Raw genomic sequence first — 26190 nt, forward strand, 5'->3', positions numbered from 1 at the left:
TGGAAGTTTGAATGCCAGAGCTAGGGGAGGAAGGGATGTGGGGGTTGTGCATGAGGTAAGCATGGGGTCAGTTTAATAGCTACTCACAAGTTAGATTATGTACTTAAGAACGATAACTTTTTCTGAATAACTTAACTTCATTGGAAACATTCAAAGTGTTCGATTCTTAGGGAGACTTTCGTAAGTCTTAGGTATCATAGAATTAGAGCAAAATTCAATTTCCTGGATGATTTCTTCTGAATGCTACAATACAGATTCCACAAGATCTCCATTCGCAACTTTGAACTATATCTGTATAACAATGAGCAAGCAAAATGTCTCCCTTACATTTTCTTGTGGCAATCAGTATCTGCAACTCAATCAATTTTATGCTGAGCATTCATATACATATGCAGTAACCCTGCAGACTTTATCATTTTATCCCTTATTCTGATTCTACCTATGGATTTAATATGTTCTATTCTAGAGCTGTCTATTGCTCCCAGTACTCTGTGCAGTGTGGTATTCTTCCTCATATGGAGGGATTATCCTCTGAGAAGATTTGAAGAGGTTGGGCCTGTACTTTTACTTAAGCATTCATTTCTTTGGGATGTGGGTGTAGCTGGCTGGCCAGCGTTTATTGCCAGTCTATAGTTGCCCTTGAAAAGATGGTGGTAAACTGCTGCAGTTTACCTGATGTAGTTTGATCCACAATGCATTAGGGAAGGGTTTCCAAGATTTTGACACAGTGACAGTGAAGGAACAGCGATAAATTTCCAAATCAGGATGGACAGTGCCTTGAAGGGGAAGTTGAAGGAGATGGTGTTCCCCTATGTCTGCTGCCCTTATTCCTCTAGATAGATGTGGCTGTGGGTTTGAAAGATGCTGTCTGAGGATGATTGGTGAATTTCTGCTGTGCATCCTGTAGATAGTACACATTGCTGCAATAGAACCTTGGTGGTGGAGGGAGTGGGTGCTTGTGGAAGCAGTGCTAATCAATCAGGCTACTTTACGCTAGATAGTGTCAGGCTACTTGCCCCTGGCAAGTGGGGAGTATTCCATCACACTCCTCACTTATGCCTTGCAGAGAGTGGACAGGCTTTGGCGATTCATTGGAATTTCGAAAAATGAGAAGCATTCTAGTTGAATACAGGATGCTTCAGGAACTTTGCAGAGTCTAGGAGCAGAGGGCACAATCTCAGAATAAGGGGGCTCAATATTTAAGGCAGAGATGAGGAGGAATTTTTCTCAGATGTTAGTGAATCGAGAATGCCTTAGCGAAGAGGACTGTTGAGGCTTGTCCACTGAGTATATTCGAGGCCAAGATAAACAGATATCTAACCAGTAACGGAATCAAGAGTCATAAGGAGGGGGCAGGAAAGTGAAATTGAAGATTATCAAATCAACCATAATTACGCTGAATAATGGAGCAGACTTGATGGGCTGAGTGGCCTAGTTTTCTTCCTAAATTTGAGTCATATTTCTGCCAAATTAGTTCAAATCCTCCTCATGGAATACAGGGAGAACTAGCCATTTGGATACAGAACTGGTTCAAAGGTAGAAGACAGAGGGCGTTAGGGGAGAGTTGTTTTTCAGGCTGGAGGCCTGTGATCAGTGGAGTGCCACAAGGATCGGTGCTGGGTCCTGACTTTTTGTCATTTACATAAATGATTTGGATGCGAGCATAAGAGGTCCAGTTAGTAAGTTTGCAGATGACACCACAATTGGAAGTGTAATGGACAGCAAAAAGGGTGACCTCAGATTACAGCAGGATCTTGACCAGATGGGCTGAGAAGTGGCAGATAGAATTTAATTCAGATAAATGCGAGGTGCTGCATTTTGGGAAAGCAAATCTTAGCAGGACTTATACACTTAATGGTAAGGTCCTAGGGAATGCTGATGAACATAGAGACCTTGGAATGCAGGTTCATAGCTCCTTGAAAGTTGAGTCGCAGGTAGATAGGTTGGTGAAGGCAGCGTTTGGTATGCTTTCCATGACCTCCCAACTCCTGTACTCAATGGGAGGTCATGTTGCGGCTGTACAGGACATTGGTTAGGCCACTGTTGGAATATTGCGTGCAATTCTGGTCTCCTTCCTATCGGAAAGATGTTGTGAAACTTGAAAGGGTTCAAAAAAGAATTACAAGGATGTTGCCAAGGTTGGAGGATTAGAGCTATAGGGAGAGGCTGAACAGGCTGGAGCATCAGAGGCTGAGGGGTGACCTTGTAGAGGTTTACAAAATCATGAGGGGCATGGATAGGGTAAATAGACAAAGTCTTTTCCCTGGGGTCAGGGAGTCCAGAACTAGAGGGCATAGGTTTAGGGTGAGAGGGGAAAAATATAAAAAAGATCTACGGGGCAACTTTTATTACTCAGAGTGTGGTACGTGTATGGAATGAGCTGCCAGAGGAAGTGGTGGAGGCTGGTACAATTGCAACATTTAAGTGGCATTTGGATGGGTATATGAATAGGAAGGCTTTGGATGGATATGCGCTGGGTGCTGGCAGGTGGAACTAGATTGGGTTGGGATATCTGGTCGGCATGGACGGGTTGGATCACAGGGTCTGTTTCCGTGCTGTATACCTCTATGACTATAACTCTATGATTAATAGCGCTGGCTATTCAAGAAATCTATTAAGACTATTGTTTTGAAATAACCTAAATTGCTTTGATGGTAACATTGAACAAGCTGGCTACACAGAAGCAGAAACCAACTTACTGCAATACCACAGTTATAGATTTAGTTATAAATAGAGATTGGATAGACTGGGATTTATCCAGTCCAATGACTGATGGGTGGGGGAAAAAATAAGTGAGATATATAAAATTATGGAATGCATAGAGAAAAGTAGACAAGAAGAGACTTTCCCTTTGGTGGAAGTAAGACTAAAGAAAGGGGCAGGAGGTTTAGAGAGGATGTGATTTTTCTTTTGCCTGGAGGGTGGTGGGAATCTGTAACTCACTATCTGAAAGGATGGGAGAGACAAAAGTCCTAATGACTTGTAAGAAATACTTTGGTGTGCACTTGCATTCCGAGTCATACAAGGCTATGGGCCAAGTACTGGATAATAGGATTAGGATTAAAATAGATGCTTGTTTTTGGCCGGTGGGGGCCAAAGGCTCTTTTTTTAATGCCATAGACATTGTGACTCTATGAATCAATGACATGATATTCAAGGTATTTAAACTGGGGCAATCATCCCAATGAGCAACAGATGAAAGCATGCACACTAATTGCATCTGTAGATGTTACAATTAGAACTGACTTAGGTCTGGGTCCAATTCCCACTTGTAACAACATCTCTGAACAGGATGATTTGAAAGTACCTAGAACTGACTTTGCAGCTGGGATTATGCAGCTATAGCCAGTAGATCCAGGTACATAAGTTACATTGCTATAGTTCTGGAGCCTGAAACTACTAAACATATGAATAATTGTAATCAAGACAAGTTCCAGATTTTTGAACAGTACAAATAGAGTCATAGAGATGTACAGGACAGAAACTTGTTCATGCCAAACAGACATCCCAACCCAATCTAGTCCCACTTGCCAGCAGCTGCCCCACATCCCTCCAAACCATTCATATTCATATATCCACACTACTCCCTGACATAGCAGTGAACCTGCTCAGTTACTGCCTTTGCTGTTTGAATTTGTGTGTCGTTGGACATCTGAGTGCGCCTGGGAAAATTAAACAGTGAAATGCACAACTGATCTTGGAGGAACCTGTTTGTGAGAGGTCACAACAGAGAAACAGATAAGTAAATAGTTTTAAGTGTGGCCTCACAGTAAGTCTGCAGAAGTGATTAGAGTGGGTTCTTTCTTGATTATATGTTTTATTGAAATATGTCTCTTGATTAAACCGAGAAGTATAAGCCAAAGACGACTTTCTGGATCTATGGATTGGAATAAGCAAAAATGGCCTTTAGTAGAGTGTGTGCTCTTCTTGCCGAATGTGGGAGTTCAGGGAGAGTTTACAGGTTACTGAGGATTATATCTGCAATAAATGCTGTTGGTTAGGATTCCTGTCAGATCAAATGATCAGTTGGAGAGACAATGAGAGGCAATGAGACATTTACAAGAGCTAGGGGGTGTGATGGATGGCAGTTATAGGAAGGGAAAAAAGTCACAGATACAGTCACATGGATGGCTTAACTGCAGGCAAAGTAAGAGGGGTAGTTAGGTAGTAGCAATCAAGAGAGCAAAAAAGGGACATAAGATAGCTTTGGCAAATAGGGTTCAGGAGAATCCAAAAGATTTTTGTAAATACATTAAAGACAAAAGGGTAACTACAGAGAGAATTGGGCCCCTCAAAATCAACAGGGCAGTCTCTGCATAGAGCCACAGGAGAGGGGCAAGATACTAAACGAGTATTTTGCATCAGTGTTTACTGTAGAACAGGACATGGAAGATATAGAATGTAGGGAAATAGATGGTGACATCTTGAAAATGTCCATATTACAGAGGAGGAAGTGCCGGATGTCTTAAAATGCATAAAAGTGGATAAATTCCCAGTACCTGATCAGGTGTACCCTAGAACTCCGTGGATAGCTTGGAAAGTGATTGCTGGGCCCCTTGCTGAGATACTTGAATCATTAATAATCATTGGTGAGATGTGGAAGACTGGAAGTTGACTAACGTAGTGCCACTATTTTTCAGAAAATGATAAAAACTTACCCCTTATCACCATAGTGTATTTCAGATTTCAGAAGTAATGCAGATGTTCAGCATATGGTTTACTAAGTTCACACTTCTGGTCACAGAAAATCTGTCAGTATAGGTCAGCCAAGTAAAACCAGTGGCAGGCTCACTTTTCTGGTCTTCTATGTTCTGAAAAAAATAGCTGTCTTGACAGTACATCACTGTCAGGATTCCTGAAGAAGGGCTCATGCCCGAAACTTCGATTCTCCTGCTCCTTGGATGCTGCCTGACCTGCTGCGCTTTTCCAGCAACACATTTTCAGCTCTGATCTCCAGCATCTGCAGTCCTCACTTTCTCCTAATACATCACTGCTCCCTTAATCTATATCTACTACCAGCAAGTGATTTGTCTTGTAATTTTTGGATGATTTGCAAGTGAATTTCTGATACAACACATCCAATAGCTGCTTATGTTTAAAAATCAAATGGAGCGAATGGAAACATTGGTGAAAAAAGCCTGCTGATACCATTGGATTAATCATCAAGAGTGAAAAACATATATCAATCGTGAAATTCAACTTTGGTCACTACCAGATAACTTGCCTGTCTAACATTCTAAGCGAAAGTGAGAACTGTAGATGCTGGAGACTAGAGTCGAGAGCGTAGTGCTGAAAAAGCACAGCAGGTCAGGCAGCATCAGAGGAGCAGGAGAGTTGGCGTTTCAAGGGCTTTTGCCTGAAACATTGATTCTTCTGTCCAACATTCTATCCAAGCAAAGATAATCTATTTTTACTCCAATTTCCTCCTCTTTTGGTTGGCAGTGATTTATGCAGATGTGATATAAAGGTGATACACAAAAAGCAGGAGGTGGGCTTTCGATAAGAAGAAGTTTACATGACCAAAACATTATCACTCATCCTTTCCCTTCAAAAGGTACATTAACGGCTCTGCTGAACATAGTCCATATTTCTAGCATTTACTTTCAAATGGGGCTTCATATTGGCTTAAGTTCATTATTCACTTCTCTATAAATTAATAAGACCAGAAAGCAGTGCCAACATGATATCATCTGAATGATCTAATCATCCATGATTTCAAACTCTGCAGTTTACAACAATACACAAAAGAAAGGATTCCCACAACCATCCCAGGCTTTCGACCTCCACGTGCTTAGAGATGACAAAAATGCGTGCAACCAACAACCACTACATCAAGATCGTCAGGTAAATCAAGAGAGGCTCAAGATCATAAATGTAATGCCAGTTTTGAATCATTATTTTCAAACTCACATTTGCGTAATCTGTTCATATAAAACGTAATTGTTGACCATCACCCAATTTTCTCAATTTTTCAGCATATGATGCCAGGCAGATCCCGGTTCACTACCAAAATCAAGTAAATAAAACTCAATTGCTGTTTATAATCATCAGTAACATGACTGCAGGTTACAATGACTTTTTTTATTCACTTGAATCATGGACATTGCTGGCTGGACCAGCATTTATTTCTTGCCCACCATTTTCCCTCAAGAATGTGTGAGGAGCTACTTTCTTGAACCACTGCAGTCCATGTACTGTAGGTATAACCATAATGCACTTAGGAAGGGAATTCCAGGTTTGACCCAGCGACAGTGAAGGAATGCTGATTATGTTTTCAAGTCAGAATGGTTAGTAACTTGAAGGCTAACTTGTATGCAGTGGTGTTCCCTTACACCTGCTGCCTTGTCCTAGATGGAAGTGGTCATGGGTTTATAAGAATCTTTGGTAAATTTCTGAAGTGCATCTTGTAGATAGTACAGACTGCTGCTACTCAGTGTCAGTGGAGGGAATGGATGCTTGTGTACATTGTGCCATCAAGCAAACTGCTTTGTCCTGGATCGTGCCAAGCTTCTTGAGAGTTGCTGTTAGCCACACCCATCCAGGTAAGTGGGGAGAATTGCATCAGACTCCTAATGAGTGCCTTGTAGATGGTTGATAGGCATTAGGAAGTAATGGCAAGTTATTCGCCACAATCCTTTGACCTGCTCTTGAAGGAATTATATTTATGCAGCAAGTCCAGTTGAGTTTCTGGTCAACAACAATCCCCAAGATGTTGATGGTGGGGATTTCTTGACAGTAGCACCACTGAATGCCAAGAGGCAATGATTAGATTGTCTCTATTTGAGATGGCCACTGCCCAGCATTTGTGTGATGTGAATCTTCCTTGCCACCTTTTAGCCCATTGCTGGATATTATCTGTCTTTTTCCATTTGAACATGGACGACTTCAATACCTGAGGAGATACGAATGGTACTGAATGGGCACATGGGGGAAATAAACATGCAGAGCTGTGGGAATACAGCAGGCAAATGGAATCAACTGCATTGGTCTACACAGCCATAAATAGTTGATAGCCAAATGATGCACCGTTTGTGCCATATTTATTCTATGATTCTAAAAATGCTCAGTAGAAAATTTTTAAAATTCCTATATGGTCTGTTAGATGGTACTTACATTATAGGATTTTACACCATTTTTATATCTGATTAGGTTTAGCATTAAGACCACACCAGTAGGTAAATCTTGAGTTCTCTCAGATCCAAAAGATGAATTTTCCACAACACTGCAGGATAGTATTGGAAAATTCAAGAATCAAATAAAGAACCACTGCCACTATTTACTAACTTAGCTTTGGCATATGAATTTAATATAGAAATAGACAAAAATTCAGTCTACAAATCAACAGGCAATTTACTTTAGTATAAAGCAAACATCTAAACAGTATTCTGCTACTGTTGATGCTGCAAGCATGACTCTGGTGGCTTCCTTAAACATAGTAGAAAAGACGAGATTGAGGAGTTAGGGAGCGACAAGTTTTACAAAATTATCTACGTTGTAACCATTGGACATCTCACTACAACCAATGCCACATTCAATCGTGCAGAGTTTTACACTAAAAGAATCATAACAATGTTAAGCACAGAAACCGAGCCTTCGGTCCAACTCGTCCATGTCAACCAGATATTCTAACCTAATCTAGACCCATTTGCCAGCACTTGGCCCATATCTCTCACAACCCTTCCTATTCATATACCCATCCAGATGCCTTTTAAATACTGCAATTGTGCCAGCCTCTATCACTTCTTCTGGCAGCTCATTCCATATACGCATTACCCTCTGCGTGAAAAAGTTGCCCCCGAGGTCCTTTTCATATCTTTCCCCTCTCACCCTAAACCTATGCTCTCTAGTTTTGCACTCCCCCATCCCTGGGAAAAGACCTTGTCTGTTTATCCTAACCATCCCCTTCATGATTTTATAAATCTCCATAAGGTCATCCACCACTTTCCGACATTCCAGGGAAAACAGCTCCTGCAGCTCAAATCCTCCAACCCTGGCAACATCCCTGTAAACCTTTTCTGGACCTTTTCAAGTTTCTGATAGGAAGGAGACCAGAATTGCACACATTATTCCAAAAGTGGCCTAACCAATGTCCTGTAAAGCCGCAATATGACCACCCAAATCCTATATTCAATGCTGTCACCAATAATGGAATGCATATCAAATGCCTCCTTCGTTAACCTATCTACCTGCGTTCTACTTTCAAGGAACTATGAACCTGCACAACAAGGTCTCTTTGATAAGCAACACTCCCCCATTAAGAGTATAAGTCCTGCTCTAACTTGTTTTTCCAAAATGTAGCACTTCACATTTATTTAAATTAAACTCCATCTGCCACCCTTCAACCCACTGGCCCATCTGACCAAGATCCCATTGTACTTTGAGGTAACCTTCTTCACTATCCACTACACCTCCAATTTTGGTGTCACGTGCAAACTTATTAACTATATCTCCTATGTTCACATCCAAATCATTTACATAAATGACGAAAAGTAATGGACTTTGCACCAATCCTTGCGGCACGCCACTGGTCCCAGTTCTCCTGTCTGAAAAGCAACCCTCCACCACCACCCGTTTACTACCTTCGAGACAGTTATGTATCCAAATCGCAAGTTCTCCCTGTATTCAATGAGATCTAACCTTGCTAACCAGACTCCCATGAGGAGCCTTGTTGAACGCCTTGCTGAAGTCCATATAGATCATGCCCACCCTCTGCTCTCATCAATTCTCTTCATTACTTCTTCAAAAAACTCAATCAAGTTAGTGAGACACGATCTTCCATGACTATTCCTGATCAGTCTTTACTTTTTCAAATACATGTAAATCTAATCCCTCAGGACTCTCTCCAACTACTTGCGCACAGATGTCAGGCTCCCTGGTTTATAACGCCCTGGCTTTTCCTTACTCCCTTTCTTAAACAGTGGCACCACATTAGCCAACCTTCAGTCTGCCAGCACCTCACCTGTGACTATCGATAATACAAATATCTCAGCAAGGGGCCCAGCAATCACTTCCCTAGCTTCCCACAGAGTTCACAGACCTGATCAGGTCCTGGAGGTTTATCCATTTTTATGCATTTCAAGACATCCGGTACCACCTCCTTTGTAATATGGACATTTTTCAAAATCTCAGCATCTATTTCCCCACATTCTGTATCTTCCATGTCATTCTCCGCAGTAAACGCTGATGCAAAAATACTTATTTAGTATCTCCCCCATTTCCTGTAGCTCCACACAAAGGCCGCTTTGCCTTTGAAAGAGGATCTGTAGAGACTGGATGCCTCTGTTTGCTTCCGCCACAGCCGGTAATCAGTGAGCTCTGCATACAGATTTACAGTGCTTGAACTGCTCACACCGGAGAGATCTAAACTATGACAAAAGAAATTGCAAGTGCTCCCAAAATATTATGTCTCTAAATCAGAATCTGAAGACCAAAGTTGTGATCCAGCCACCAGCATGTAAATGCTGTGAAATAACAGGCTTTGGCACAAATTTCAATTTGGACATACTTTGGTAATGTGCTCTCTAGAGGGGCCAATGTTGTCAACAAGATGACAGTGTGCATCCAGAAAGGAAGTTTTTTTTACAATAGGGTCCTGAAGCAGCAGTAAATTAAACTGAAGACTGCAGTCAAACTTTATTGGGCCACTATCATTGCCTGTCTACCATGGTGCAGAACCTTTGGTTAACAATTAGGTGCTACAAAACATTGGAATGTTTTTACCACAGACATCAGAGATCAATTATGTGAAGTTGATGGCAGAACAATTATAAACAGGAGGGATCTTCACTGAGCTGGGACACTGCCCTCCAGAAATTTTAACTCAGATGAACAGGCCATGTCTCCCATATGAAGGGCTAGAGAAATCTCAAACTGATCTACTATGGGGAGTTGTCTCAGAACAAAATATCAAGGTGGTCAGTACAAAAGATACAACAGCCTTGTAAAAAAGAAAAGCCTTACAAACCTCTGCATTATAGTCCATTTCTCCTGGGGAAAACACTGCAACCAATTTGAAATTGAGTTCAGTATGCTTCAAGGCCCATCTATTCCGAACTCGTAACATCCAACATGCCTAAAGAACACAATTAGCTGTGGAATTAAAGAAAACAATAAACTATTGTAGCAACTGGAAAACCATCTGAGCATATTCTGGGAAACGATGCAGTGGTCATTTTTAAACATTTTGGGTGGCAGAGGTTGGTTTGCATTACATTAAAGCAAATCATTCATGACTGCTACAACTTTCAAACATTTCTGTATGGAATAAGCCTTATAAATAACATGCATTCTCAAGACTTACTGCCCTGATGGTTTCTTAAAGGAGAACAGCATCACAATTGCATAAATGCCAGTAGTTTTGGTCAACAGAAAGTGATACGATATTTTATCACCCTTAATGCCACTAAAATCTTACTCCAGGTATTTTCAGCTTATCAAATTAAATAATGCTCATATTCCAACAATCAAAATGCCCTTTTACTTCTAAAGGGGATGGCTTGCTCAATTGGTTGAATGGTTGGCTTGTAATGCAGAATAATGCCAACAACATGATTTCAATTCCCACACAAGCTGAGGTGACCATTAAGTACTCTCCTTCTCAACCTCTTCACTCTCCTCAAGTGAGAGACCTTCAGGCTAAACCTTCATCCACTTGTCTTTATAGCCAGGATGGCCACAATTATTGTTCACAAATATTTTGATTTGGATGAGGAAAGTGACTATACCATAGTCAAGTTTGCAGATGACACAAAAATACGTGGAAAGGCAAGTGGCAAAACTGACACAAAAACAAACAGTCTCTTTTTTTGGACTGTGGACTAAAAAGTTAGAGACAATACTGTTTTAAATAAGGAAAAAAGAATAAAAAAGATGTTTGCAGCTTCATAAAAAAATTGACTAGCACATATTGGAGGTACAGCTCAGTATAGCTCTATTCAAACAGTGGGGGAGAATTTAAATGGAATGGCACGGTCTGTGTGAGGTCAAGGAAATTTTGTCCGGAGACTGTCTTTGGATTGGCTTTTCGTTTGGGATCAGATGTTGTGGGTTCAGCATAGTATCAAAAACTTGACTGGTTACTGAGTAAGCAACTACAATCTTGGATGTAGATAACACAGCAGAAACGTTGAGCCTGAGAACAGAAAGTGGGCACCTGCATCTATCTGTCTCTTTCTCTCTCTCTCTCCTTGCTATGTGGAGAGGTAGAATAAAATCCATTGTAGCTAGTTAGCTTTTTCTGTTGGTTGTTCTGTCTGCAAATCCTCTCTTGAAACAAAAAGGGAAGTCCACCTTCAGGACACTGAGTGAATTCTGAATTAATTAAGGACTCGAGAATCAGTATGTCTATTGCCTCATGTCATTTGCAAAGAATCAGAAGGTGAGAAGAAAACCAAAAGGTAACAACTCACAGGTGTTGTACTTGGGACTGGTGTTTCTCTGGTTTTATTTCACCTTTCCTCACCCACAATAATTGTGGCTCATTTTGTCTAGTGGTATGTCTAAGTTTCTATTTGAAAGTTTTTTTTAAAAAAGGGGGTAGGATTTAGCTATAAAGTTCAAGTTATCAATTCACGTTTCTTTTTTGCATTGGTTAAAAATATTGTGATTACAATAATTTTTTTCTGATAATGCAAAAAACCTAATACGCACACTATTTTAACCCAAATTAGTCAATTAGGTAAAACTGAGCAATTCTGTGATTTAATCAAATTTTCACAATTCTAACAACTCCAAGGAAAATGGGGCTCGATTTCCAGCACACTACCTTAGTGGGTTGTGGCACTACAGAGTTAAAATAATTAGGTAGTAGGCATGCCTTCCATATAATTAAACTGGGTTCACCTCTTCACATTTGATTTTCCCTCTCCAAGAACCCACCTTGGTTAAAAGGACAACTTACTTGGGTGGTAATCACTGTAGTTTTAGGCAAAAACAAGGACTGTAGATGCTGGAAACCAGATTCTAGATTAGTAGTGCTGGAAAAGCATAGCAGTTCAGGCAGCATCCGAGGAGCAGGAAAATCGACATTTCAGGCAAAAGGCTTTTGTCAATTTTCCTGCTCCTTGCATGCTGCCTGAACTGCTGTGCTTTTCCAGCACCACTCTAATCTAGAATCACTGTGGTTTTGAATGACCCACATTTGGACACATGCTGGACAATCAGAAAGTTGGTCAGTGAATGAGGGGGAAGAGAATGAACAGCAGGAAATGATTGGAGGGGTGTTGTTTTTTTAAATTAATAGATGACAAGGAAGAAGCTCGTACGTAGTTTTGGCAGTAAATACTACAGTGCAAGGACATATTGGATGTCAGAATAAGTTTTTGAAGAAGAAACATTAGAGTTAGAAAGTAACCCTAACTAGAAATACAGAATGTAGCCAGTGGCTTTTAAGTGTAAAATGTCAAAGACAGTGTAAGAGAGACATAACTATTGGCAGAAATAATTTTCATTTCATTATTTCGAATTGAAGTGAAATAACAAGCGCTAGCCTTGAATCAGCAGCTTTGCACAAAATAAATCCGAGCTGCAGGACTGCAAATAACCAACTGGTTCCCTACTTCTTGTAAATATAGAAACTTAAGATTAATTTTCAGGCTTTTCTGATGTTTAAGTAAATACATGCATTGAGTAAAGTGCTATTCTGATGAAGGAAGTCACAGCTTTGATTCCTTATCTATAATTGCTTGAAAATGAAAGTCTGTAAGGTCACCCCACAGCCTCCAACGTTCCAGGGAAAAACAGTCCCAGACTATTCAGCCCTTCCCTGTAGCTCAAATCCCCCAACCCTGGTAATATCCTTGTAAATCTTTTCTGACCCCTTTCAAGTTTCACAACAACCTTCTGATAAGAGGAAGCCCAGAACTGCACACAATATTCCCAACGTCCTGTACAGTCACAACATGACCTCCCAACTCCCATACTCAGTGCTCTGTCCAGTAAGGAAAGCATATCAAACGCCCTCTTCACTATCCTATCTACCTGCGAGTCCACTTTCAAGGAACTATGCACCTGCACTCCAAGGTCTCTTCGTTCACTCCGCCAGGGACCTCACCATTAAGCGTATCTTCCGCCTTTCAGAAACTTATATACAAGTCATTCTGCTATAACATGTGTTTCATCAGCACGAATTGACTATAATGTGATTGATGAATTTTGGATATTGTTTGGATAAAGCAAACTTTCTACTGAATAGGCACAGCGATTTCCAATTGTGCGAGGACACAAAGGAATACAACTGTCTCATCATAGCAGAATGCCCTGTACTTTCAAAGCTTTGCTGCCTTTCACCCAGTTTGAATTAAGTCCTCTTCATCTAACATCCCTGCACTCACTGAGCTATATCAGTTCCCAGTTAAGTAACACTTTGATTTTAAGCATTTCTTCTTTTCCATTCTGGAGGTTAAGAGTTGCAAAAATAAACAATGCAAGAATATTTCACAGTGATCTGTCATAACTCTATGGCAGGAGTAATTTTAGATTTCTGGAAAAACTGAGACAGTAGGAATGTGGTAGGCCCACTAGCCAAAAATAGAAGTCGCTCATGACCCTAACCATTATCAGCAGGACCTTAGGGAGGGGAGGGGAAGACAAAATCCCACAGGATTGAAAAGCATCATATTTCAAAATAAACTACCTCATTGTAAAAAAGATTCTCTCTGCATATTACAATCGAGCTATATTAAAATTCAAAAACTATAACACAAGCTGCTGGAAACATTTAGCAGTCCATTCACATCAAATGATGAAAGCCAAACCTAAATGTTTCTGAACCTTCTTCAGAATTGTAAATAATTACAGGTTTAAAAAATACTTAAAGATAGAATAAAGAGGGAAATACATATAGCACATATACACAAAGAGGAACTCAATATTTTGAAATAGTTCAATATTTAGTTATCCCAGTTTTCATTTATAAGTTGACCAAAGGCACAGTGAGAGAAATTAAGATCATATGAACAAGAAAAAAAACTGGTGAAGAAGTGAGGGAGTAAAGGCAAGCAAAGGTTTTGCTACAAAACTTGGTACAGTTTAACATCACAAGCTTCAGTGAGTGAGGTGCAATTTCCTTCTCTTAAGAGCAGTCCGATCTTTGCTGACTGTTAGCAATATGTTTTACACAAGGCCCATGACTGCATGTGCCACCAGTTGTCCCCCACATAACAATGAAATCACTCAACCCACACTACCAATTTCTCCTGTAGACAAAACCTGGAAGCTAAACATGTTAAGATCTGAAGTCATTAAACAGAATACACACCAATGAAATAGGTCCTTTGGCCCAACGAGCCAACTTTACAAGTCAAAATCATGGGCAACTGCTGACAACTGCATAAGAAAACAAAACATATCCTGAAGCCTGTGTTCAATGGAACAGTAGGTCAAGGACAAAGCAGTTTCAATGGGACAAGAAATTGAAGTAGGAAGCAGGGTGGAGTTCAAGGTCAGATTTAATGGCAAAACAGAGATTTTGTTGATGAGGTATGGGCATCACTGATTGGCCCGGTATTCATTGCCCATTCCAAGTTGTCATGGAAAAGGTGGTGCTGAGCTGTTTTCTTAAACCACTACTCCTCTGAAGGTATAACCACACTGCTACTAGGGAGGGAGTTCCAAGATTTTTATCCAGCAACACTGAAGGAATGGCAGTATACTTCCAGAGCAGGATGGCGAGTAATCTGGAGAGGAACTTGCAGATGGTGGCTTTCCTATGTATCTGCTGCCTTTATCCATCTAGCTGGAAGTGATCTTGGGTTTGAAAGGTGTTGCTAAAGAAGCACTGGTGAATTTTTGCAGTGCATCATGCAGATGACAACAGAAGTTTATTGCCATGCCTCAGACTCATTCATTATCTTACGGTTTCAAGATGTATGACAGTCAAACCACCAATTCACTTAATAATGTGAAAATCTAAGTATTTATAAAATCATTGCATAGAAATCATTGTATTTCTCATGCAACTTTTCAAAATTATATAATATTGAGAATGTGTATAGGTTGGAAGCAAGCAGGCAGGGAAAGAGTTAAGTTTTGAGTTTTGTGAAACAAGAGATTCAGCTGAACATGACTCAGATCAGATAAGAACTTACAGTTAACAATGGGGTGTTGGAGGCAAGGATAATGGGTTAACAAGGTGGAAAAGTAGTCATTATGTACAGCCATTTAAGAATATTAGAAGCATTCAGTATGCAAGGTCAGCTATCAAGGGGAAAGGTATCCACTGTTAACAAGGTTAAAAACATTCATTGTATAACAGTAGAGGGCTTGGTTTCTGTTTTTGATTCTCATTGATTGTGACGATCACCCAATTAATATGTATGTTGCTTTATCTGGATGTTCCTCCCTGTAAATTGACTAGATAGTTCGAGAGATGACCAAGAACTCATGTCTCTGTGTACGTGGGCAATCGTTCTCAGGATGAAGGAGGTAAAACTATACCATGTCTCTGAGTGTTTTGCTTCGACTGAGAGGAGAAATGGACAATATTGCCATTTAATTTAATTCAACAGCTTGTTTTACAAGTACTCCAATTAAAGCTAGGAAAAATACTGCAACATCCAATCCCCAATATTTATAAGAACGCCTTGGTAGCATACACTGTGTACAGTATCAATTTCAGTAATCCAACATAGTTTGTCTTGGAAACTTCTGCTACCTACCATATACCTTTAACATTTCACTTCAAAATATGACCAATTATTTGCCTGAATCTCTATACTTATGACATGGATTATTAAATATTAACTAATATCTGCTATTTATCTGTTCATTTGAATGCCTTCACAACGGAGCATGAACTAGTTAGGAAAGGCGATTGTCTAGTGATATTATCACTGGACTGTTAATTCAGAGACCCAGGGACCTGGCTTTGAATCCCGGCATAGCAGATAGTGGAACGTGAATTTAATGTAAAAAGGAATCTGCAATTAAGAGTCTAATGATGACCAGATATTGATTGTCACAAAAAACCCATCTAATTCAGTAATATCCTGCAGAGAAGGAAACTGCCATCCATACCTGGCCTACATATTCACTCTTAACTGCCCCTGGGTAATTAGGAAAGGGCAAGAAATGGTGACCTCGGTAGTGACACCCTTATCCCATGAATGAACAAAAAAGAATTACAAAGAATGGTTAATCAATTGACAGATTCAATTGATAGTACTACTTGACAAGTCATTTCCTAGAAAGAAACCTAGTTTTATAGATTTTATTTTTTTAATATTAGTTACATGATGGGCATTCACTGAATCATAGGCACATAAAGTTGCATGATTTATTTCACATCAGAATAGAAATTTATTACACAAAAGACAAAAACAAAAAAAAAGCCAGCTAAATGCATAATTCAGCAACACAAAGTCTAATGTCATTTCAAACTAACATCCATTAATTCAAGTCCAGAGATATTGCCCCTTGTACAAAATCTTTAAGCATAACTTAATTGAATGTTTCTGTTCTTTCCAACGAACTTTGTAGCATTTTGTAAGAAGACTCTCAAAGTTTACACTTTCTCAACTTTTAATAATCTGCAGATTTCTAATCAAATATATCTGGTTTGAAATTTTCACAAACAAAGCTTCTACACTGAGGCAACTTTCATGCTTCCAATGAAATAAATAGAAAGTGCTGGATAAACTCCATAGGTCTAGCAACATGTATGACCATAAGACTGAGTTAACATCTTGAATCCAACAGGATTCTTTTGAACGGAACTGGAAAGTAAAGGGGGCGGAGAAGCAAGTAGAACAAATGGTTAAAGTTTCCCAAAGCAAAAAAAAACAAAAGTAGTACTAATGGTAATGGAGGACGGATATATTTGCAGAATAGGCGTTTATGGCAGAAACCTGGTCTATAACAGCAAAGCAGTGCAATCAAGACACTGGTTGATGCAGTGCAATAAAAATAGCAGATGGCATTCATGATCTGAAGTTATTGAACTCAATTTCAAGTCCAAAAGATGCCTAAATAGGAAATGAGGTGTTACTCTTCTAGCTTGGATTGAGCTTTACTGAAACAGTGCAGCAGGCATAGGACAAAAACTGTTAGCATGACAGCAAGATGATGCATTGAAACAGCTTGTGACTGTAAGGACACCGTCATTCTTACAAACAGAGCGAAAGTGTTCTGATCACCTAGTCTTTGTTTGCTTTTGTCAACATACTGGTAATTGTATCGTGAGCAGCAAATACAGCAGATAAGATTGAAAGGAGTACAAGTAAATTTCTACTTCAGCCAAGCTGCTTTCCCTGGATTTTCCTATACTCCTGAGAAATTATATTTGATTCTAACCTGAGTAAGATCACTTCCAAACTGCCCAAAAAGCTTTAAATCTTCAGGTTTCCCAATCTGAACCCAATCCTTTATTATTCTTAAAAATAGAAAACAAGCTAGTGGCCCTCACTGTTTAACCCATCTGTCATAAAACCAATTTTATATTAACATTCCAAGAGGTCCCTGCTTTCTTGACACATACTGGATTAGGTCATTGTTCTGAAAGACTGCCTGAACTAGTTTATTTTTAAATCCTCCAGAAAAAGGTGCCCTACCCATATCATAAAATCCAAATTCTTAAAATATTAATGTATACAAATCAAAAACCTTTCATCACAATCTGAGTTCTCCAATTAAAACATGACTAATCTGAGTTTTCCAATTAAAATATGACTCAATTCAGTTTTCCCAATTTATTAACTTACAAATTAATCAACCAAATTAGAACTTCATCTTAAGATTTTGTTTCAGTAACAAGTAGTAGTTAAAGCAATAAGAACACATATTTTAAGGGGAAGCTGCACAAACACAAAGTATAAAGGAATAGAAAGATTTGTTGATATGGTTGATGAAGAGGAGTGAGAGGAGACTTGTATATGACTACCATTCATCAACCAAGTGACTTCAAAAGCCTTTCTCTACACAAGCAAAATTCTTTGTACAAATGCACAATATAACAGAAAACATTCCCAGTGCTGCGAATTATTTTGGCTGTCTCGAGTGTATGAAAGGCATTATGTAAGTTATTTCTACAGGTGACAGAACTATCTGAAAGGTGCAAGTACATTGTAGTTTTTTTTATATGTGTGAAAGGATGTCCGGAGTACATCAGTGTTATAGAATCATAGAGATGTACAGCACGGAAACAGACCCTTGAGTCAATACAAATTTCTATATGAAATCTTTGTTTCACATTTTAACTATACTCAATAATTCACTTCTTAAATCACAAAAGCATGACTGTATGTTTGCTGCAATTACCTGTCAAATATAATACAAACATACAAAATCAGAAAGGCAAGGCATTCAGCTCCTTGAGAGCCTGTTCTGCCATTTCATAAGATCATGACTAATCAGGACATGGTCTCAACTCTATTGATCTCAACTCCATTTTTCTGTTTATCCCCTATAACTTGGAACCCATAAATGTCCTTTTACCCAATTTCTAACTTCACTTTAACAAGCTCTGTTTTAAGACCATAAAATGTAGGTCATGCAATCTATTGAGTCTATGCATGATTGATCCAATATCCTCAACTCCACTTTCCTGCATTTTCTCTACAAGTCTTGAGTTCCTTACTGTCTATCTCAGCCTTGAGTACATCAAAGACTCCGCCTCAACAGGTCTCTGTGGTAAAACATTCCCCAGATTCACTACCCTCAGAAGAAATTTCTCCTTAGCTTAGTCTTAAACATGCAACCTCTTATTGTCTCTGTGCTCACTGGTACTAGAATCTCCGAGGAGAAAGTGAGGTCTGCAGATGCTGGAGATCAGAGCTGAAAATGTGCTGCTGGAAAAGCGCAGCAGGTCAGGCAGCATCCAAGGAACAGGAGATTCGACGTTTCGGGCATAAGCCCTTCTTCAGGAATGAGGAAAGTGTGTCCAGCAGACTAAGATAAAAGGTAGGGAGGAAGGACTTGGGGGAGGGGCGTTGGAGATGCGATAGGTGGAAGGAGGTCAAGGTGAGAGTGATAGACCGGAGTGGGGTGGGGGCGGAGAGGTCAGGAAGAAGATTGCAGGTTAGGAAGGCGGTGCTGAGTTCGAGGGATTTGACTGAGACAAGGTGGGGGGGGGAGGGGAAATGAGGAAACTGGAGAAATATGAGTTCATCCCTTGTGGTTGGAGGGTTCCTAGGCGGAAGATGAGGCGCTCTACCTCCAACCGTCGTGTTGTTATGGTCTGGCGATGGAGGAGTCCAAGGACCTGCATGTCCTTGGTGGAGTGGGAGGGGGGAGTTAAAGTGTTGAGCCACGGGGTGGTTGGGTTGGTTGGTCCGGGTGTCCCAGAGGTGTTCTCTGAAACGTTCCGCAAGTAGGCGGTCTGTCTCCCCACATCGGGTGCAGTGGATGCAATAGATGATGTGTGTGGAGGTGCAGATGAATTTGTGGCGGATATGGAAGGATCCCTTGGGGCCTTGGAGAGAAGTAAGGGAGGAGGTGTGGGCGCAAGTTTTGCATTTCTTGCGGTTGCAGGGGAAGGTGCCGGGAGTGGAGGTTGGGTTGGTGGGGGGTATGGACCTGACGAGGGAGTCACGGAGGAAGTGGTCTTTTCGGTACTAGAATCTCCCACAAGGAAACTCAATCTTGCCACATCGCCCTGTCAAGTCTCATCAGAATCTCACATGTTTTAATAAGGTTGCTTCTCATTGTCCTAAATCCTAATGGGTACAGGCCTAACCTACAGCACGGTGGCACATTGGTTAGCACTGCTGCCTCACAGCACCTGAGACCCGGGTTCAATTCCCGACTCAGGCGACTGACTGTGTGGAGTTTGCACGTTCTCCCCGTGTCTGCGTGGGTTTCCTCCGGGTGCTCCGGTTTCCTCCCACAGTCCAAAGATGTACGGGTCAGGTGAATTGGCCATGCTAAATTGCCCATAGTGTTAGGTAAGGGGTTAATGTAGGGGTATGGGTGGGTTGCGCTTCGGCGGGTCGGCGTGGACTTGTTGGGCCGAAGGGCCTGTTTCCACACTGTAAGTAATCTAATAACCCTTCCTCATAAGACAGTCTTCAATACCTGGTATCACTGAATGAAACTGCTTCCAGTGCAAGCTTATCTTTCTTTAGTTGAGGACCTAAAGCAATTCACTGTATTGTAGCTATGATTTGACGAGCACTTTGTATAGTTTTAGAAAACCTCCCAACATTTATATTCTATTTCTTGTGAAATAAAGGTCACCATTCCATTCAGATCACCATTTCCAACATTCGATTACCCAGTAAACTTGAACGTTAACTTTTTTTGAGATTCATGGACAAGGACGCCCAAGTGTCTCTGTTCTGAAATGGTCTGCAGTCTTTCTCCATTTAAATAATATTCAGCTCCTTTATTCTTCATGCCAAAGTGCACAAGTATATTCAATCTGCCAACTTTTGTTTACTTGCTGAACCTGTCTATATCCCTCTGCAAACCTCACCACTTGCCTTCCCAGCTATTTTTGGCTTCACTACAGTACATTCACTTCCTCATTCAAGGCATTAAAACGTACTGTAAATAACTGCAGCCCCAGCACTGATCCCTGTGGTATTCTACTAGTTATAGTTTGCCATCCTGCAAATGCACTCCCCGAACCTCCCATTCCAACTCTCTCCTATCTTTGTGATTGTCTCTCAGTTTAAAACAATTGTTTATTTTAGCCTGTTCTCTGGTTGACTTTGGAACAAGCTGTTCGAAGAAATTGTTCTGAAAATACTAAGACCTCATCTTCTAGATTACATCCAAACATCTGATTCGTATAACTATGCAGCTTAAATGACAGATTCAAAAGTTTCACAAAGCCAATCTGTTTGTTTAAAATGGTGATTTATACATTTGTTGTGCCTCTCTTGGGTAACACGCTGGAAATCGAGTCCCGCTATTTTCAGAGCTATCACAAAAGTTAAAGGATTTTACAAAAATGTACATAAAATTTCCCTATTTATATATCTTTTTAGATACAGGTTGACAGAAAGAATGGACCAGATTTCAATGTTTTACAAGAATTACTATTTACTGAAGTAAATTATTAGTGAACTGCTGACATTAAAACTCTAATAGATACCCCCACCACTTCCATCTCACACACATGCAGACAAAACAAAAAGAAATGGTGTCATGGGTGAATTGTAAAAATAGGAAGTAGTTAAATAGTCTTCATTGCCAGCATTGGCTGAAATGATCCTTTTGTTTGTGGGTTTCTCTTCTCCAGATATTGCTTGTAGGAGGCACAGAGCAACGAGTTCACAACTCAAAGTCTCTGACTTACTGGTCAAAAGCAACTGCTCACAGAAACTCATAAGAAGTTAAACTGACTTTTTTTGGTTCAGACTTTTTCTTTATAGTCAACATGGCTTTGTGCGTGGGAAATCATGTCTCACAAACTTGATTGAGTTTTTTGAAGAAGTAACAAAGAGGATTGATGAGGGCAGAGCAGTAGATCTGATCTATATGGACTCCAGTAAGGCGTTCAACAAGGTTCCCCATGGTAGACTGATTAGCAAGGTTAGATCTCATGGAATACAGGGGGAACTAGCCATCTGGATACAGAACTGGCTCAGAGGGTGGTGGTGGAGGGTTGTTTTTCAGACTGGAGGCCTGTGACCAGTGGAGTACCACAAGGATCGGTGCTGGGCCCTCTACTTTTCGTCACTTACATAAATGATTTGGATGCGAGCACAAGAGGTAGAGTTAGTAAGTTTGCAAATGACACCAAAATTAGAAGTGTGTTGGACAGCAAAGAGGGTTACCTCAGATTACAACAGGATCTGGGCCTATGGGCTGAGAAGTGGCAGATGGAGTTTAATTCAGATAAATGCGAGGTGCTGCATTTTGGGAAAGCAAATCTTAGCAGGACTTATACGCTTAATGGAGCAGTGAAATTGACGTTTAGGGCAAAAGCCCTTGCTTCCTGATGAAGGGCTTTTGCCCGAAACGTCGATTTCGCTGCTTCTTGGATGCTGCCCGAACTGCTGTGCTCTTCCAGCACCACTAATCCAGAATCTGGTTTTCAGCATCTGCAGTCATTGTTTTTACCTTATACACTGAATGGTAAGGTCCTTGAGAGTGTGGCTGAACAAAGAGATCTTGGAGTACAGGCTCATAGCTCCTTGAAAGTGGAGTCGCAGATAGATAGGATAGTGAAGGAGGCATTTGGTATGCTTTCCATTATCGGTCAGAGTATTGAGTACAGGAGTTGGGAGGTCATGTTGCAGCTGTACAGGACATTGATTAGGCCACTGTTGGAATATTGTGTGCAATTCTGGTCTCTTTCCTATCGGAAAGATGTTGTGAAACTTGAAAGGGTTCAGAAAAGATTTACAAGGATGTTGCCAGGGTTGGAGGATTTGAGCTGTAGGGAGAAGCTGAACAGGCTGGGGCTGCTTTCCCTGGAGCATCGGAGGCTGGGGGATGACCTTATAGACGTTTACAAAATTATGAAGGGCATGGACAGGGTAATTGGGAAAGTCTTTTCCCTGGGGTTGGGGAGTCCAGAACTAGAGGGCATAGGTTTAGGTTGAAATGGGAAGGATATAAAAGAGACCTAAGGGGCAACTTTTTCATGCAGGAGGGTGGTACATGTATGGAATGAGCTGCCAGAGGAAGTAGTAGAGGCTGGTACAACTGAAACATTTAAGAAGCATTTGGATGGGTATATGAATAGGAAGGTTTTGTAGGGATATGGGCTGGGTGCTGGCAGGTGGGACTAGATTGGGTTGGGATATCTGGTTGGCATGGACGGGTTGGACCAAAGGGTCTGTTTCCATGCTGTACATCTCTATGACTCTACTGCAAAGGTGCAGTACTGGAGGTGCAAAGGTTTCCAGACATCGTGTTCACACAGACACAAGCTATTCAACGAGCTGAGAGCCAAGCACAGAGTTGCTGGCAAGCAGCAGACCTTTATCATTAATTGGTCACCAGCTCACAGACTAATCAGGTACTTGTTACTTGGTCAAACTCCCTTCATATACACCCGCATGGCTCCAGCTCATCTACAGTAACATCCCCCATTTGTTGAATAAACAACAGTCTGAACAGCACTTACAATAAGTACTGGTAGCTTGCTTTTAAAAATGCAGCAATCTCTTCCATAATCCTTGGTTTTTAAAACAGTCCTTTTCCTTTTTGAATCCCTCATCAAAGATACAATTGCATTTTTAAAAAAAGTTTGTAACACATTCTACATGTCTTGGCAGGATCAGATATGAATCATAAAGGAAGAACCATACTGTGTACAGTCCACATCTTGAACTTTCACGGGTTGCAATTCGCTGGTTATATTTAGTTATAATTTCAACACCTCCCTCTGTAACATCTTAAAACATTTACCTCCAAGATTTTTCACAGGTTTCCAAATTTAAGAATTATTCACACTTCCCAGGTTACAGAATGTTGGCATACAAATTGAAAGTTTGTAATGCAATATGAGACTGGTCATTCCCAGTCTCACATCACATGCCTCCATTGTGTCATATAAAAGTATGCATTTTTCTTTAAAAACACCACAAGGTTCGGCAATACGAAACTAAACAAAATTAAAATGCAAAAATCTTGATAAGCCTGTAACAAGAAGCTGGACGTTGAGATTTTGAGTGAATGCTATATTTCAATTGATCCATACCAAGGAGTAGCCAGTGTTTTATGCACTTATTACTTTGTACTGTTGTAATATCAAAAATGGAAAAGAAAATTTCTTGCTTCCGTCAACACCCAACTGTTAGCTGACATAATGAATTTTTCGCCCCCCTCGCTACAGCTCTCCAGATTCATAAAGAATAAAAGAAGAAAAAATGGAAAACAACGTTGCTTTAGCACCTAGGAATGTAGGAAGCGTCATATCAGCATCAGATACTGCTCTTGCCAAAGCTTGCATGCCTTGCAAAAATGTTATAAGCATGCCTATTCTGGCAAGAAACTTATTTGCTGTGGAAGATGAGGAATTCTAACTTCAAAAGGTAGCAATGAAGATAGGAGTCACTCTTAGGGTAGGGTAAATAGGCAAAGTCTAGAATCCATCATTAAGGATGAGGTTTCTAAATTCTTAGAAGACCAGGGTCGGATTAGAACAAGTCAACATGGATTTAGTAAGGGGAGGTGGTGCCAGACAAACCTGTTGGAATTCTTTGAAGAGGTGACAAGTAGGTTAGACCAGGGAAACCCAGTGGATGTGGTCCATCTAGACTTCCAAAAGCCCTTTGATAAGGTGCCACACAGGATGCTGCTGAGCAAGGTGAAGGCCCATGGTGTTCGAGGTGAGATACTGGTATGGATTGAGGACTGGCTGTCTGACAGAAGGCAGAGAGTTGGGATAAAAGGTTCTTTTTCAGAATGGCAGCCGGTGACAAGCGGTGTCCTGCAGGACTCAGTGTTGGGGCCACAGCTGTTCACATTATATATTAATGATCTAGATGAAGAGACTCGGGGCATTCTAGCGAAGTTTGCCGATGATACAAAGTTAGGTGGACAGGCAGGTAGTACTGAGGAAGTGGGGAAGCTGCAGAAGGATCTAGACAGTTTGGGAGAGTGGTCCAGGAAACGGCTGATGGAATTCAATGTGAGCAAATGCGAGGTCTTGCACTTTGGAAAAAAGAATACAAGCATGGACTACTTTCTAAACAGTGAGAAAATTCATAAAGCCAAAGTACAAAGGGATCTGGGAGCGCTAGTCGAGGATTCTCTAAAGGTAAACATGCAGGTTGAGTCCGTGATTAAGAAAGCGAATGCAATGTTGTCATTTATCGCAAGAGGGTTGGAATATAAAAGCACCGTTGTGCTACTGAGACTTTTTATAAAGCTCTGGTTCGGCCCCATTTGGAGTACTATGTCCAGTTTTGGTCCCCACACCTCAGGAAGGACATACTGGCACTGGAGCGTGTCTAGAGGAGATTCACACAGGTGATCCCTGGAATGGTAGGTCTAACGTACGAGGAACGGCTGAGGATCCTGGGATTGTATTCATTGGAGTTTAGAAGATTAAGGGGAGATCTAATAGAAACTTACAAGATAATACATGGCTTGGAAAGGGTGGACGCTAGGAAATTGTTTCCGTTAGGCGAGGAGACTAGGACCCGTGGACACAGCCTGAGAATTAGAGGGGGTAAATTCAGAACAGAAATGCAGAGACATTTCTTCAGCCAGAGAGTGGTGGGCCTGTGGAATTCATTGCTGCAGAGTGCAGTGGAGGCCGGTTCGCTAAATGTCTTCAAGGCAGAGGTTGATAAATTCTTGATGTCATAAGGAATCAAGGGCTACGGGGAGAATGCGGGTAAGTGGAGCTGAAATGCCCATCAGCCATGATGGAATGGCGGAGTGGACTCGATGGGCCGAATGGCCTTACTTCCACTCCTATGTCTTATGGCCTTGGCTTCATTAGGATTTCGCCACTTCAGATTGATCAGGATTATGCAATACAGAGTAAGAAGGAGATAATAATAGATTTCAATCAGTATACTTCACAATCATTACAAATCAACTTGTGGAGATGGTTTCTCCAGCAAAGCATTAAAACCAAAATGGCAAAGAAGAGAACAAAAGTAATTTGCTCCATGTTCACAGTTCAAAGTAGTTCCAGTAATCACAAAACCGCTAATATTGAAATTCCATCATTAATAATTTCCCATAAATTACTTTTAACGTCTTCAGTACTTAACATCTTCTAAAATGAAATGAGTTTGTCTTTTTCCAACCGTTTCATTACTGTCAACACAACTGAACGAACAGCTTTACATTACTGCTGATCTACATTGTAACTTCCTCTGCAGAGTCAGGACAACTTTCATGGTTTGTCAATATTAATTGCGGAGAAATCAAATCAATCATTTCGTTAACAGTTACTTAGTTTAAAGTATGAAGTTATTCAGTTTACTTTCTTTTCTTTTAGTTGTCTCAGCAACTAATACTTCTGTGATTTCTTTACCTTCCTCTTGTTCCTCTTGAACAGGCTTGAACTGAGGCCTACTGATAACTCCTGTACAAACAGCCCTGCTATGGTCCTAGTTTCCTCCACATCTTATTATAATCAGCCGGAAATGAGGGGTATTGGAGGATAACAGAAAGCTTATTTCATAATAATACCATAAGTACGTCAAGTACCATACAGCTAGGTTTAAATGCTACCAATTGTTTTCAAAAAGTGATCATGGCTGAATTCCTGAAACTCCATGAATACAACAGGATCATCATCCCTCACTGCTATCAAACATTTTCAAATTACAACAAGAT

At 40.6% G+C, this 26190-nt stretch overlaps 1 protein-coding gene across 3 annotated transcripts in view; it reads right to left on the reverse strand.

Annotated features, from left to right (window-relative positions):
- Positions 1-26190, reverse strand: part of spopla (speckle type BTB/POZ protein like a) — a 202657-nt gene that overhangs the window by 173383 nt on the left and 3084 nt on the right. Inside the window, exon 2 of one of the 3 annotated variants that reach the window (XM_060827831.1) lies at positions 9965-10089. The exons of the other annotated variants lie outside the window; for them this stretch is intronic. The gene's annotated coding sequence lies outside the window, so the exon portion shown is untranslated. The remainder of the gene's footprint in view (positions 1-9964; positions 10090-26190) is intronic. 3 annotated transcript variants of the gene reach the window in all.

The sequence above is a fragment of the Hemiscyllium ocellatum genome, chromosome 7 (assembly GCF_020745735.1).
Source record: "Hemiscyllium ocellatum isolate sHemOce1 chromosome 7, sHemOce1.pat.X.cur, whole genome shotgun sequence".
NCBI lineage: Eukaryota > Metazoa > Chordata > Chondrichthyes > Orectolobiformes > Hemiscylliidae > Hemiscyllium > Hemiscyllium ocellatum.